We start from the raw sequence: 16,029 nt of genomic DNA, 5'->3' as shown, positions 1-16,029 counted from the left end.
ACGCATGTTCAGTACGTAAACAGCTATAAATGATTACGTAATACCCGGATTTATTCTTAAACACGTCTGGCTAATTACAGATTTTGCTTCGTACAGATACTATGGTTGTTGGTATCATTATTCCGTGAAAGTACAGGATGTACCTTATAAAGGTCCCTGATTTTTAAAATTGGTTATGTTGTACAACGTAGTGGGTGCGAATAGATGGGGATATGATAAAGTTTCATTGTTGATGTTCTGAAATGCACTGTGACCGAGGCTGCGGAGCGGTTGTCGTTTGTGTAAAAAAGGCGTCAGTGCAGAGAAAGCGCAGGAAATGGTATGGTTTTATTATTATAGTCAGTTTATTGCCCACAAGAAACTGTGGGTCACACAGGGAGGGCAATGTGCCAGGACCAGCGTGCTCGATCTAAGATATTTACAGAATTCAACTAACAAAAGCTCGAAATAAAAAAGGAGTAATAATAAACAGCAAGGCAGAAGTTAAAGAAACATAAATGCAGCAGGGAAAAGAGTCCAGGTGAACATTACGATTCAATACCTGGCAATAGTTCTTAAGGCTTTGTTTATGTAGAGCTTGTCCTCACAAAAGTTATCAGGGTGGATGCCTAATTTATCATAGATCTGGAGGCAATTGGCCGGAAACATGTCCCTAAGGAAACCAATGTTTGTAAACATAAGCCGGAGAGGGAGGCAGGGTCCAAGATCACTGCCCTTAAGATATCCATTTCTCTAGTTACCAAAAGGTTTCTACCACGGGTGGCAATGGTTAGCCCAAAGCCACATGTGGTAATCCCCGAATCATAAACGTTTTCCGCAACCAGCTGGTTTATGCCAGCTCTGAGCATATCAAAGGTCACCTCCCATGACCCTTTGCGCAATCTCCCTTCCCGATTCAGTTTTTTTTTTTTTTTATGAAACGAAAATGACGTCACTTCAACGTCGCAAAATCGTGACAAATTAATTTTTCTACCGTCCGAAATTTAGTATGTGCCGCCAAAGATGTTTACACGTCAAAAAAGTAGGCTATTAGTTTGACAATTCATGGTGTATTCAATAGTAAGAAAAAGTGGGTGGGACATGCTGTATGAAGTAATGAAATTTTTGGATATGGCGTACACATGGTAAGAATATACCCAGATCCTTGACATAACGTGGCCTCGACAATGCTCCCTGCATACACACTACTCGGAAGCTGATCCGGAAGCCTCCTAGAGAGTTACCAATAACAACAATAAGTAAAAATAAGATTACACATACATATACGAGACGATTCAGGTCCAGATGTTCAAGTCCAGTCCAAGGACTGCCGAAGATAGAACTGCCAACAAAAGGAGCTTGAGCTCTGTAGAAACACGAGACGCACAAATAGCTGGAGTAGTTCTAGAATCATGAATCAGTACAGGGAATTGGAGCTCCAGCACCAGTACTCGGAGTTGCCCATGACAATCAACAGCAATGCTGACAGCACTAAGGGACAAAGACAAAATTGAAAATGTCGATTATGCGGATACAGAAATGGGAATAAATACCTACCGTGATTCAGGAATTACTCTGAAATGTGAAGCACAACTCCGACTGAATGACCTGTCTGGGAAGTTTGCCCTCTGACACCCTTACCTGCTTTCATAGTTTGCTTCTCTAACAACAGAGTTCAGCAATTTCTCTGGCAGAACTTTTTGCCATCTACCTAGCTATTAAGCTTCTAGATTCTCAAACCAGCACACAGCATATCTTCTATACCAGTGGTGTCCAATCTACGGCCCGCGAATAATTTTTATACGGCCCACGCGGAAAGTGAAATAAAACAGCATTTTAAATTTTGTTAATTCTCAAGCAAAATTTTCTCATTAATAAATGTTAAGTTTCATTCAGTAACTCTTACTGTGCATTGTAGTTAAGATTTTCGAATATTTTTAATTTTAGGTGTGTCATATATATTTATTCACCTTAATTTTGAAAAGCTGTGATCCTTTTCAGGTTGTAAATTTTGTTAACTGAGCATTTAAAACCAAAAGTAAGGTATTTAAAAAAAAAAAAAAGTAGGCTATATTTTTATAAGTTTAATAAAATCTAAGAAATAATTCGTGTTGAGAATTTGCATTTTTTTATATATAGCCTGAAAAAAAAAAAAACGGTAACATGAAAATAGAAACTTCCTTTTACATGTAAGAAGATATGGAAAATGCAACGCACTAATTTTTCTCCAATCACTCAGTGCGGCCCGTGAAACAAATCTAACTTTGAATATGGCCCTGTATGGGAGAACGTTGAACACCACTGTAATCAGAATCTACACCGATTCTTTAAGCTCTATCACAGCTCAATGCAGAAACACACAGTTACCATCCCTTGCCGAAACAAATCAGATCCAAACTGATCCAGCTACAAGACAAACAACGTACAGTGATATTCTTCTCGATCTCAGCTCATGTGGAATACTCGGAAAACGAAAATGCAGATCAGGCAGCAAAACACTAATAAATTCAAATATAATTCATATGAAGGTTCCAGTCTAAGGCTACAAAAATCATTCTACGAAAAACCTACTACAGCAAATGGAAAAATATATGGCAAGAAAACAGCAACAATAAACTTGTGGGAATTAAGAACCAGCCATCGTTCTAGACTTCCAGCACCAGGAAAGTAAGCAAAGAAAAAGCGGTTCTTGCAAGAGCACGCATTGGACACTCATGTAACTCATTTTTTATCTTCTCAGAAGGCTCTCCAAGGTGTTCTCACTGCCATAATGTTCTCACAGTGAAACATATTTTACTTGACTGCTATTATCAGCAGGAAAGGCTAGAAACATTATCTCACAGAAGTTTGCAGGAGCCCATAACAATGAAGCACATCTCGGGAAATGAAGCAAACCTAGCTGGATTTTTTTCCTTTCTAAAGAAGATAAGGATGTTCTCTCATCTCTAAAAACTTAAACTCGAAACCATTATATTAATAATTTGAAAGGCACAATATGACTGCACAACATCCCAACCGTCCCGAATTTTGCGGGACATCCCGATTTTCGGCTCTCTATAGAATTAAATTCCCGGACACGAACAAAATCCAAGCTTCTAATTGGTACGCGTGTGTGTGTGCTTCCACATCGCAATATATGTGAAACATGTTCGTTGGCATGCATAGATAACGCGGGGGTCCGCCATAAAATACAAAGTATTTTATAATCTGATATACCAATGAAAAAAATCCCGATTTTTTTTTTTTTTTTTTTTGGTTGTGTCCCGATTTTTAAGGTCTGTATCCCGAAATTGGCTGATCAAGAGTTGGACACCTTAGCTGTAGATTTTGTAATAGAAATAGTGTATGATTTCTATTATTAAGCTAAATACAATATATATTTTTAAAAATAATTACGTTTCATTTTAATTAGGAAATATGAAACCGATGAGTGTTAGCAATTAGTCTTTTTTAGGCCACTTTAAAATATTAATGCATTTTTTATGCACAGTGCAGGCTGCAATTTGTTGTACAAGGCAAAAAAGCAGGAAACTTTTAAAAAAATAATTTTTTACAAAAAAAAAAAAAATCAATGATAATAAAATGCAGTCTGAAATTTTCAGAAACAGTAGGTATAAATCTGAAAACTTAAGTAATAAAAAGTTAATTTTACATATTCCAAAATTATTTGAAAACAAGGAACTGATGGGTATAACCCCATCCCCGTACATTATAGTAGACAAACTTTTGGATGTCATAATTTGTGATGAATTGGCAGGTGATGAAGGGCAATTTTAAATAGATCAGAACGAATCGAGAAACATTGTTTTAAATTCGGTTAATAAAAAACACGGGCTAACCCGACTAATTCTACTTATTTATTAGCACTTTACAGATAAATATCAGAAAAAAAAAAAAAAATATATACAAAAATCCCCATGGTATTCCTGTTTGAATGCAGTTTGACATTTTTGTCCCATATTGAGCGTTTTACATAAATCCATAAATATTTGAAATTACAATTTCACTATCCATGCTTAAAACTTCTATATTACAAATTTTCTTTACGTCACCATGCTTTCTGTAGCAGAAGAAGTTTTTATAATTGCCTAAAGGCCAGAGGTGCGAGCAATGCGTACCCAGCTGAGTGACATCTGTACTTCCACTGGGAACCAGCAAGCTTAATTTGTTGAGGCTGGTGGATTAAAGAAAAAGTAGTCAGTGCCCATACGCTCTCCCATTAACTTACATTATTCATTTAGGCTACTTGTACAGAAATTTAGATTTAGTATTTGAAGAAAGGCTACCTAAGATACGAGATGTTTTTTTTTTTTTTTTTTTAAGAACAGTAGGCAACCAAACTAATTAATAACAAAAGTTTAAATAACGCGTAACTACTCATGCGTCGCGGAAGCTGCACGAAAAATTGTCATTCTGAAATTCGCTAAAGAGTAGTATACACTTCATATTAACGTTTTCTTGAAATTTGTGTAGTTTATCACATTTAAAATTGTCTGGACAGTTTGTTAGATTCTTCTTTCGCTAGCACTGCATTCAGTTGTTACTATTTTATACAATATGTATGAAGATGCATTCACCTAAAATTTGCTTGTTCAGACTACAGCTTCTTGTTGAATTACTGCACTGAATAACGAGCGAAGGGAAGCGTTTATCCTGACGGGTCTACTTCGTGTAGTAGTAGTACAACTGCATATTAGAAACTCCGGCAGAAAAGCACTGAGTGGCTGCAGCTTTTCTGATAAGGTTGAGATTAAGAACCAAAGTTGTTTTTAATAATCTTCTTATGCTTATAGGTTTTTAATCAGTTTTTTTGGTTTGTGTTTTAAAATCCAAATAAAAAAAAACACACATTTCTTGTTAGTATATTTCGGCGCCATGAATGTGCATAAACTGCATATTCACTGTCATTAAGCTTGTAACATTTGGAAGAACTCAAAATGAAATGTTTTTTTTTATCCTAACACCTAACATAGTACCTGAATTAAGACTAAATTTTATTCTTAATTCAGATACTATATTCACCATTTTCGTCTATTTATGGCGTTTTATTGATATACTTTGTCTGTGATGTATCTGCCGCCGTGATTTTGCAGATTTAAAAAGTTGTATTTTCGAAAATAAAAGATGTAAAATAATATATTTTTACATTTTTTTCATGAAAAATTCGAAAATTCCATTATTAAAATCCATTAATAAAAGACCATTGGTACATTCTAAGCAATGCAAGATTTTACAGGATTGGATCTTCAGTTTTTGTTAGATATTGATTATGATTCACGAAGCTAGAGACTATTTGTTTTCAAACTCAAGTATGGTACGAGTCAATTGTCTGGAATCAACCATACTTTTTCTTTTATGGGAAAATACTTAACGTGTATTTCTTTTTAGTGATATAGCATTGACTAAGGATGAACGAACGGAACTGATTATTCTGTGTGGACGTGAGGGTGTCACGCAGGGACAGGTTATGAATGAATTCAACACGAAGAATTCCGAGGTGCACCATCGGCGGTTTGTAAATTGTTACGACGATTCAAAGAAACAGGTTCTGTAGCTGACATGCCACTTACTGGTAGACGGCGGTCAGCGACACACGGCCAAAAAACAACAGTTATCTTCCATTATTGCCCTAAACCCTCGGATATCCACAAGACGGATAGCAGCAGCGCATGTGCATTCTGAAAAAAGAACAACGTATCCTGCAAAATTTCCAAATTTTACTTGTCTAACTGAAGATGAATTTTGCGAATGAGAATCCTACTTTCCCAGAACATATCTTCTTTAGCGATAAGGTGATGTTCCACTCAATGGCACCTACAAACAGATGTGTTGGTGGTGAGCCATCACTGATTTACATTGGACGAGTGGGATAGGAGAGTAAGGCTGGCCAAAAATAATGGTCTAATTTGAGATCTCAGAAGGCAGGTTTAATGCTGATTCGCACTATAGATAACGTCACCGTCAAATCACAATAAAAATACTATGTGTTCGCATACGCTCAGTCAGTGACTGTACAAAGATTTATTGTTTGTCGTAAAACGTTTAAAAAATTTTGAAGTTGAAGACCTTTCTGCCATAACTTTACTTCTAGATGAGGAGGAAGAATGTTTAAGAAATGAATCCGTCAAGAAAAGAAAAAAAAAAAAAAAAGCATTCTTTCAGTTTGTGCTAGTAAAATGTATTAATGGTATGAATAAATAATATTAAAATTAGTACGTACCCTTATTTAGTTTTATTCCAATATTTTTCCATATTTCTTCATTAAAATTATCACTGTATTGTGCACACTGCATATTACATAGTTCATTTTTTTGACTAATTCAGTTATAATTCGCCCATTTTTAGAAATACATGTATTTCAAAACTGACTGTAAAAATAGTTTTCACACTAGCAGTTAAGCACCGTCAGCATGCAGGTAAGGACATGTCAAATTTTCTTTCGAAGAAAGCCTGCAGCCAACTGATGGTACCTTGCCGTGAAAGTCACATATTGCGAATCTTTGTTTACTAAGAAAAATATCTGACGTTATGTACTTTGATTTCACTGTGACATTACCTACAGTGCGAATTGGCCATAATAGAGCGTTTTTTGAATCGACTATAGGCAACGAGGCATAATTCACCATGCATGTTTCATTTTTATGAAACAATGAACTAGGAATGTTGGAGATCTATTCCAGGGCAATGTGACTCCAAAAAGATGGTGGCCATCGCACTACGCCCTCTGCGTTCCCCACTGGCTCGATAAGCATTTCCCTAGGCGAATTGGTCGCAGATGAACGATCGAGTGTCCAGCTAGGTACACGGTTCTGAACCCCCTTGGGAATTATGTGAAGCATAACCACAGCAAGCCCACTGATCTCCGAGAACTGATAACTCATCGTAGGCTGCTGGACCGTGACTCCAGCCAAGTCAACGTCCAGCAGGAGTAACTCAACCGTTTGGACATTTGTGTGGTTCAAGGTGGTTATATTGAGTATCTTTAAATTAACGTACCTGTATCATTGATTCCAGACATTTGACTTGTATATCTTACAATAATAATCTTCTACATACGATTTGACAGTATTCCGCCAAGCACATTTTTCGTAATTTTTTTTTTTTTTTTTAACTAAATGTATGAACTTATGGTTGTTATAGGCTTTTAGGCGCATCAGTTACTCCGACTATATTGCGCCGTATATATTATGTCTGTAATTTAAGCGTTGTGGTTGATTTGCCTGTTTGCTGGACGAAATACCATAGTTTTTGGAAGGAAAAACCACGAGACCTTCGCCTGAAAATTACTAACTCAGCCTCGTTGCGAAAAAGTCCATAAAAACAATCCAGTATTCATGGTTTTGTCCAAAACAATCAATGGTTCTAGGCCAATCCATTACAGATAGCCCAAACCACACTGCCTCTGTCAAATTTCGTTGTCGGGACGATACAGTCTGGCAGGTAGTTTTCTCCGACATCCGTCACACCCAGGCGCGACCGTCATACTAGGAAACCATATACCGTAACCAGCTCACTACAAAGCACGGCTTTCTATTAGTCTACAGTCCAAGAAGGCAGGTCTTACACCAAGTTAGACGCGTCTGACATTAGTTGGAGTGAGTAGTGGCTTGTGGACGGTTGCACGACCGTGGAAACCCGTATCACGCAGTGTCCTGCACGCTTTACCGGTGCTGACATGTGTCCCAATCGTCTCTGAGGGACAGTATGTGCTTCGACAACATCGACCTGCATTCCGAGCGAACGATTCTTGCCAGATGCTTTCCAGGTCGTTTCGTGACAGTTTCAGCAATGCCTGCGCGCATATTTATAGTTGTCTGACACGCGTGGTACTTTGTAGGATATGACCAAGTATCAAAGGAATTAACTGGATATTAATAGTAAGGCAGTGCATATTAAATAACGTATTACTGGTTGCCCTAACAAAGTATAATAAAAAAAATAATTTGACCGACTGATAAACATGTATCAACTTTGCTTATACTTTGCCACACAATGATCACGTGGTTTTCTATTCCTTCGATTATCGTTTTGGATGGACTTTATCTTTCGTAAGGGAATTTCCCCCGGTCGACAGCAAACACAGCCTCTTGAAACGTAGTTACTTATCATTTGACGAAGAAAAACAATGATTTCAGACAACATAATATAGTATATGAGCATTTCGGAGTTTTTTTTGTTTTGTTGAAATCAGATAAATAACCTGTATATGCATCTTAAGTTTCATATTCATAATGTTTTAAATTTTTCATCCATTAGCGTTTGTAGCACTTACGCCTTTTGTTATCATTTATTCACTTTCAGACAAGTTATATTTGCTTATTCAGGGGCGTATCATTTATTTAAAAACTTCTGCCTTACAGGCCCTAGATAATGGTGAGAAAGCTGAGAATTAGAGAATCAATACAAAGCAGTCACTAGTATTAAAATATGCACAGTATATACAAAATGTGGATTAACAAAACAGCAGAGAACAATTTCTTATACATAGACGTTTTAACTGCAAGATCAATATTGTGATTATTCAATACCAGAAGGAAACGGATCAAAGGACTACCAAGTTTTGAGTACGAGGGACAGGCAGTGAGAAATTGGTTTTATAACGAGAATTCAAGCGGGCCCTTCTGAAAGGTATTCGTTCAAAAAGAGATGGAGAATCAATAAACAGAGTTGATGATATTGTAGGTGAAAGGCAAGGCGATTTCGAAAGCATAGGAATTTAATGAATTCGATTTTAATTCGCTCAGGTCTGCAAGAAAGATATTCCTGTTATGGGGACCAAATAATATCACAATAATCAAAAATAAGAAATACAAGCTGCTTTTAAAGAAGAATAATAACTTTGACCCTTTTGAAAACCGACGAAGAGCGCTTAATTAAAACAAGACGTTTGGAAGTCTGAGATCAAGAATTTAACAGCCTGGATGCAAATAAAACTCTCATCCCTAACTGCTGGCGTCCATATGTGATTGTTTCCACATTAGCACATTCCTGCACTTAAGGGTTTGTCGATGTTATTAATCTTATCAGTAATTCTATTTTTGGTAGGTAATAATACAACCTTTAGTCTAGCCTCCATTAACGACTTATTGTGAATGGAACAGGGCATGCCAAATCATTTTCTTATATCTGACGCCCTCTTCTCTTCAAACTAACTTGTCACGAATATAGTTTCACAATGACTTTTAAAAATATCTTTTCTTTCATCACAGCTTTCATCCACTCAATATGTAGGAATGCTGCATATTTTCAATTCAGTGGGAGAATGGGCAAGACGAAAGATTTAAGTGTCTTTGAATGTGGAATTTCCGAGATATTGATATTAATATTAACGCAGGACGAGCCGAAATATGTGTATTTCGGAAACTGCAATGCTGCTAGGGGATTTCCACGTACGACTGTGTGACTCGAGTTTATCGAGATTGGTTCAATAATCAAATAACATATAGCCAATGGCGACCCTGTGGGTGGAAAAAAGCTCATTGATGGGAAAGGCCAACAGACACTAAGAAGACTTGCGTCAAATAGCAATCTAGTGTAACAACGGTAACCAAATACTGTATGTATTTCAAAATGCAAAAGTGTCTGCACCTTGCGCGGATGAGGTATCAGAGCAGACGCCAAAACCACTCCTGCCAGCAAAAAACAAGGTATGGTTGGAGTAGGCTCAGGAACCACAACGCTGGAGGATTGGGGGAAAAAAAAAAAAAAAAAAAAAAAAATTTTGTCTGGTCTCCGGTTCTGCTGTTTCGCGCTGATGGAAGGAGCCAGTATATGGCAAAAACAGCACCAGTCCATGGGCTCATGCTGCAAGGCGTCAATAATACAGGCCGATGCGTTGACGTAATGGTGTAGAGAGTGTTTTCGTGGTATATATGTTGTGTTTTTTAGGAGCACAGGCAGCTAAGGCCATGTTGCTCCGTGTATATTGTCTGTAAATTGCGCGTGGTCGATTTTCTGTTTGCTGTACGAAAAATCCGAGTTTCCGCGAGAAAAAAAACATGCTACCCTAAAATAATACAATAAGCCCTTAAATCCTGCACGTTCGAGGATTCAGAAGTGCTGATTTTGGGGAGGCGTATTGGACCAGTTTTTGAGCACATTTCGATTAACTAAACGTACGAGAAATTTGTAAACGTTTATATTGATTAAAACATGACTAGTGGTTAAAATGTAAACAACTATTTGTTAAATATGAACATATCAGTTTACACGACATTTTGCTTTTAATAATGTACTGTGGTGAAATTCAATCAATTTGTCGAATTGCAAGAATCGTTAAGTGCAGCCTGTTTGTTTTCCCCCTATTTTAATCACGCACCTGACGAGTAGTATGATCAGTTATAACACTGCAAGCAAAAAAAAAAAAAAAAAATTGTCGAGGCCCTCGTGGGTAGCATAGTTGGTAGAATCACATTTCCTTCCCACACCGGATGGAAAAAACCAGAGTTCGAATCCAGTCAATTAATCAAGGCATTTTTATGGGCCTTTTTCATAATTTGGCTGAGTTAGTGTTTCTCAGGCGAGGGTAGCATGGTTTTTGCTCGGAGAAATCGTGTTTTATTTCCAACAAACTGACCACAAAAAACCATCTGTTGGTTTTTTGTGGTCGGTTTGTTGGAAATAAAACACGCAATTTACAGACATTATATACGGCGCAATATGGCCTAAGTTGCTTATGCGCTTGAAACTCTAGGAAATATTTGGATGACTGCCTTGTTCTTTCGTCTTTTTTTTTTTTCTTTTTTTTTTTCAGGCTAGCAGGATTTTTTTTTTTTTTTTTTTAAATGTGGACCCCAAACACGAGAGGTATTAGAACCTATAGTACTTAGTACCGTGCTTGGGTTGGAGAGTGAGAAGACGAAAGAAGATATTTGTTGACATTGGACTTGAACTTCTGTAGATTGTAATTTTCAGGAAATACGTATGAAGGAAGGTTGTTTCAGAAAACGGCAGTTGAATGAATAAATGAGGAAGATGAAAAGTTGGTTCTGTGGGTTTGAAGTTGGACAGTAAACGGATGTTGGCTGGTGGCGGCACGTGTTCGGACTGTTTTGAAAGAGAGAGCGGGAATTATAGAAGCCAATTCAGAAGAACAGTGCCCATGGAAGTATCTGTAGAAGAGGCATGCAGCAGAAAGAGTGCGTCTGATACAGCGAGTGGAGAGACTCTGTTAGAGATGAATCATTAATTAACCTAACTGCCCTCTTCTGAATGGAATCAAGAAGCCTGAGAGAGGTTTTGGGGGCACCACCCCAGATGTGGGAACAATATTCCATGGCAGGGCGGATTTGCGATTTATACAGAGTGAGCAGCTGTTTGGAAGAAAAGTAACGCCGAGAGCGAAAGAGAAAACCAAGTTTTTTAGATGCAGAGGAAGCAATATTTGTAATGTGCTTGTGCCAAGAGAGATTAGAAGTCAGGGTAATCCCCAAAAGAGATATATCCTTTTGCCTAGAAATTGGAGTGTCACTAAAGATAAGCATAGGAGCAGAAGAATCCTTTTTGCGAGATATAAGACAAGACTGAGTTTTAGAAGGGTTGAAATCAACTAAGTTGTCTTTGCCCCACTGGAGAATTACCTGAAGATCGGCATTTAAAGAATTGGTAGCAGATTTTCGAGAAGTTGCAGCTGATTGAGCAGGACAAGGTTTCTCAAAATGGTAAGTTGAATGCAATGTGCTATCGGCAAAACTATGGATAGGATTTCCAGTCAATGGAAGAAGGTCATTGATATACAAGAGGAAAAGAGTGGGGGAAAGAACTGAACCTTGGGGGCCACCGGCATTAGTGGAGAAGTTAGAATACAGAGAGCCATCAACCATCACCCTCACTGAGCGATCAGAGAGAAAACTGGATAACCAATTACTAAAAACAGTTGGCAAACCATAAGATGGAAGCTTGTTTAGAAGACCTTTATGCCAAACACGATCAAAAGACTTTGAGATGTCAAGAGCAACTACTTGTGTTTCACCGAACCTTTCCATTGAATTAGTCAATAAATGTGTAACATAAGACAGAATATCACCAGTGGATCGACATTGACGGAATCCATACTGGTGATCGTTGATCAGACGGAAGGTTTCTAGGTAGTTTAAGAGTTGGCGGTTAATTGATTTCTCCATTACTTTAGAAAGAGTAGAAGTAATTGCAATGGGATGATAATTGGATGGGAGGGATTTGTCACCCTTTTTAGGAACTGGCTGGATATGAGCAAATTTCAAAGCAGAAGGAAAAGCACCTTTAGAATAAGAAAGTGAAAAAAGGCGGCAAAGAATAGGAGTAAGTTCAGGAGCACAGGTTTTGAGAACAAGTGGAGAAATACCATCAGGACCTGGAGCTTTCTTAGCATCGAGATTCATCAAAATCCTTCTGATATCCTTTTGACGGAAGACCACAGGAGGCATTGAATGGAGTGTGCTGGGAATGGTGGGTGGTGTTTTACCAAGATCATTAATACATGAGCTGGAAGAAAAATGGGATGCTAGCAGGTCAGCTTTATCCTTGGCTGAAGTAACAACAGAGCCATCTGGTTTGGACAGAGGTGGGAGCAGAGATGGGCAAAAGTTGCGGCCAATAGCTTTGGCAAGAAGCAAGTTTTCTACTCTTAGCCTGTTCAAACTCTAGTTTGGACTGGTTAATAACTGCTTTGCAACTGTTGCGAGCTTTGGTGTAGGCAGAAAATGAAACTGAAGAATCAGAAACAAGCCAATTACGATATGCAACACTCTTCTCTTGGACAGCCTAAGCACATTTATTGGAAAACCAAGGTTTAGATAAAGGACGAGATTTTAAAGTGGAGTGTGGGATAAAGGATTCCATTCCTGCAAGAATAATTTCACTGACACGATCTGAGCAAACGTTGACATCAGAACTTTTGAAACAGTAATTCGACCAAGGAAAAGAAGTCTCGCAGGTCATCCCATTTTGCATTCTTGTAATGCCAAACAACACGAGGTTGGGAATAGCCATGAGATAAAGGTTCCATTGGAGAAGAGACAATCACCAAGTTGTGATCTGAAGTGCCTAAAGGAGCTCTCACTTCGACCGTGTATTTAGAAGGGTTGTTTGTGAGAAAAAGATCGAGCGTATTGGCTGTATGATTAGGATTGTCCGGTATTCTTGTAGGTAAATGAACAATCTGTGCTAGGTCATTAGTAATTGCAAAAGCCTCAGCATCTCGACCTGCTGGGTCGGTGTGACTAGAAAACGGAAGCCAGCTGGGGTTGTGAACATTAAAATCACCAAGGAAAATTACCTCACTGTGAGGAGTGTTGGACTGGAGAAAGTCAAGTTGCAACGATAGGAAGTCAAAGAGCTCCAAGTGATTAGTCGAGTTGGGAGAATGGTAGAGACAACAGATGAATTTGACACAATGAGGTAGAGAGATTTTAAGCCAGAGAAGATCAAAGAGAGGAGATTCCAAATTGCCAAGTCTCTGACAGGGAATATCAGAACGGACATATGCACAAGTACCACCTTTGAGGCGAAAGGAATCATACAGCGAATAATTTGGGCATCTGAGATGAGCAGTAGTTGAATCAACCGATAACTGAGATTCTGTCAGAAAAAGTACATGAGGTTTGTCAGACTGCAAGTGGAAATGGACATCGTTGAGATTAGAATTGAGACCACGTATATTTGTGAAATGAATTAGGAAGTCCTTGGGAGGTTTAGATCTTTTCGCAGATAAGCTTGCTCTATTAGTTTGACAATTCATGGTGTATTCAATAGTAAGAAAAAGTGGGTTCGACATGCTGTATGAAGTAATGAAATTTTTATATATGGCGTACATGTGGTAAGAATATACCCAGATCCTTGACATAACATGGCCTCGACAATGCTCCCCGCATACACACTACTCGGACTCCCTCCAGTCACTATCTGGCAGAGTAGAGGTAGCAAGATTATACACTAGCTGATCCGGAAGCCTCCTAGAGAGTTACCAATAGGTCCGCTCCGGTCCGGTGTACTAACTAGCGGCCGGCCTGCGAAAACCGTTTTAGAGCTGTACCCTCGAAATGTAAGGAATATTGGATCTCGCCACGACGTTCATCATAACCTCAAAAGTCATCAATCATACTGCATGATGGAAGAGATAGGGAAGGGTTGACCGGAACTTAGCTCTAGAGACTAAACATGGGTTCCACCACTTCAAGCCTCCAATAAGCAAAGTGCTGGTATTTCACCGGTTGATGACAGTCATCTTCCACCTAGTACTGCCTGGTAACATAGAGGGGCGGCGTTCCTCCATGTGGTGTGGGCGCCACACCTCGACCCCTGCTTACGTTGGTTCACACCTGGGTGGTCACCCACCATGTACTTGTGCATAGGGGTTATACCCAGGATTACTAACAGTCCCACCATCGTGAAGGTGCAAGCAGAGGATTTGGCTGTCACAGACCATCCGGACTTCGCCGAAATTGGGTCCACTTGACTTGAGTGTCACCCGAATATCAGTTCCATCATCGTTTTAGACTCCCAGGTAGCAAGTACAGCTTGTCTGGCATATATTTGAGAATGTCTGTGACAACCTCAAGGACCAAAATTTAAACTTCATTGGTAATATAACGGTCTTAAATTTCGCAGCAGAACAAACTTGACTTTGTAACGATATTGGTATCCCACTAAAAGCCGCCGTAGCCTAGTGGTCAGGCGCGCGGGTGCATAAGTACACGTGCCTTGAGTGACTGGGGTTCAAGCCCGTGACTACTGAATACGGTGCTGTTTCTTGTATTCTGTCTATCTTGTGAACTCCTCTGACCGTTTGGTCGTCCCGGAGTATAAACAGAAATTTTTTTTTATTTTCAAACAGATAGCTTCGCCAAAAGTTTTTGTTTAAAAGATGAGACTTATGACAGCCTCTTTCTGGACTAACTGCTCGCTCATCCGATAACTAGTAGTCTCTAGTAACAACGCTCAGAAAACAGCTTTGGCTATATTACAACTTTTAAAACATATTTCATATAGCGAAATGTAAGCTCATATCGACCAACTTCTTTATAACTGATTTGTCTTCCTGGTGCCATAAAGACCATTACTATCTGATGTGGGTCCAGTTAGTCCTTAAACAGTCTAACACAATGTTCTCATCTTCTGCCACATTTCTTCATTTTAGAGCTGCATACTTTTTCATCTTAAACTCATTTGTTTGCTTTCGACATATCCAGCGATTTCCTTCGTTTTCTCAGTTTGGCTCCTGCTAAAAGTGTTTCAACAATAACACCTTTTTGAAAATCTGAAAGATCACCTCTCTTCCTCATGACCATATTGACCAAGAAGCCCCAGTAAAGTGTGCAGTATTTATCTAATAAACGAAGTTATATCATACCACTGACAACTTGCATTTGTATACCGTACATTTAATTATCTGTTGACACCAATTGTAAAAGGTTTATATTTTGGCCAATGTGTGTAGGTAACAATTAATTCCTAGCACATACAAAGCAAACCTGAAGCAACTTTCTGAGAGGGAGAGGAGAAAAAAACCATTATTCGAGCCCTGCCAAAAACTGGGTTTCTGACCGTACTACCCATCACAATCTCTACCGATCCCCAATAAGATTACATCTGGACTTGACTCTACTCCATGACTCTGCCAGGAAGGGTGCGCACACGCCCTCAATTGCTTTGGAAGCCTTTTTGGAACTTCCCCAGATCAAAGCCTATATGCAGAAACTAATGAGCCACTTAACATTTCAAAAGGAAAATGTTAGTAGTAAACAAATAGTATAAGTTGGCAGGCACCCAAAGTTTGGATGCCTGTCAACTCGTCCTATTTGGCTATTCCTCTTCGAACCTCAATGGATAGCGTTGGCATGAGGTTTGTTTCTATACAGTAACAAAGCTCTTGCCAACAAACTTGCAGGCATTAGACTTCATGAGATAAATTCAAATTATTCACAAACTGACAAAATCTTATCAGGATGTGATCCACCGCCTACGATGAACTACAATTTTGTTTATGGCAGTGTGAAATTTCTTTTTTTTTGGGGGGGGGGGAGTAACGTTAACACGAGCTTCAACTACAAAACGATAAGTAATCAGGCCGCT

At 38.7% G+C, this 16,029-nt stretch overlaps 1 protein-coding gene across 1 annotated transcript in view; it reads right to left on the bottom strand.

Annotated features, from left to right (window-relative positions):
- Window positions 1-16,029, bottom strand: part of LOC150077120 (protein argonaute-2-like) — a 60,420-nt gene that overhangs the window by 33,223 nt on the left and 11,168 nt on the right. The gene's annotated exons all lie outside the window — the stretch shown is intronic.

This window comes from Mastigoproctus giganteus, chromosome 12 (genome assembly GCF_048544385.1).
Source record: "Mastigoproctus giganteus isolate SK-2022 chromosome 12, ASM4854438v1, whole genome shotgun sequence".
NCBI lineage: Eukaryota > Metazoa > Arthropoda > Arachnida > Uropygi > Thelyphonidae > Mastigoproctus > Mastigoproctus giganteus.
This window is presented reverse-complemented; position numbering and strand designations above follow the sequence as displayed.